Source organism: Protobothrops mucrosquamatus, unplaced genomic scaffold, assembly GCF_001527695.2.
Source record: "Protobothrops mucrosquamatus isolate PMUCROS unplaced genomic scaffold, P.Mucros_1.0 scaffold353, whole genome shotgun sequence".
Classification (NCBI taxonomy): Eukaryota; Metazoa; Chordata; class Lepidosauria; order Squamata; family Viperidae; genus Protobothrops; species Protobothrops mucrosquamatus.
The window spans coordinates 483938-484309 of NW_015386688.1; positions in this window are offsets into that span (position 1 = coordinate 483938).

The window sequence follows — 372 nt, forward strand, 5'->3', positions numbered from 1 at the left end:
CTTCGCCCGCGAACGAAGTACACAACAAGATCATTGTAGATTTTAGAAAGAGTCAGCATAGTCATACTCTACTCAATATCAAGGATGCAGCTGTAGAGGTGATCAACAGTATTAAGTATTTGGGGGTGCAGATAACTAACAATCTGAATTGGTCTCTCCACACCTCATCCTTAGTGAAGGGGCGTTGTCTTACCTGAACGCCTTTTCTCAGTACGGAGATGGAGAATCCACCGGTGGGTTTCCATTGGATGCCTGCTCCTGAGACCAAGTAGCCAAAACTTGACACGCCCCCTGTTGCTGTGAGATCCAGTCTTATTGAGGGCGAAAGCGGCTAATGATGTGTTCGGTATTGGCTCTCTAACCCCTAATAAC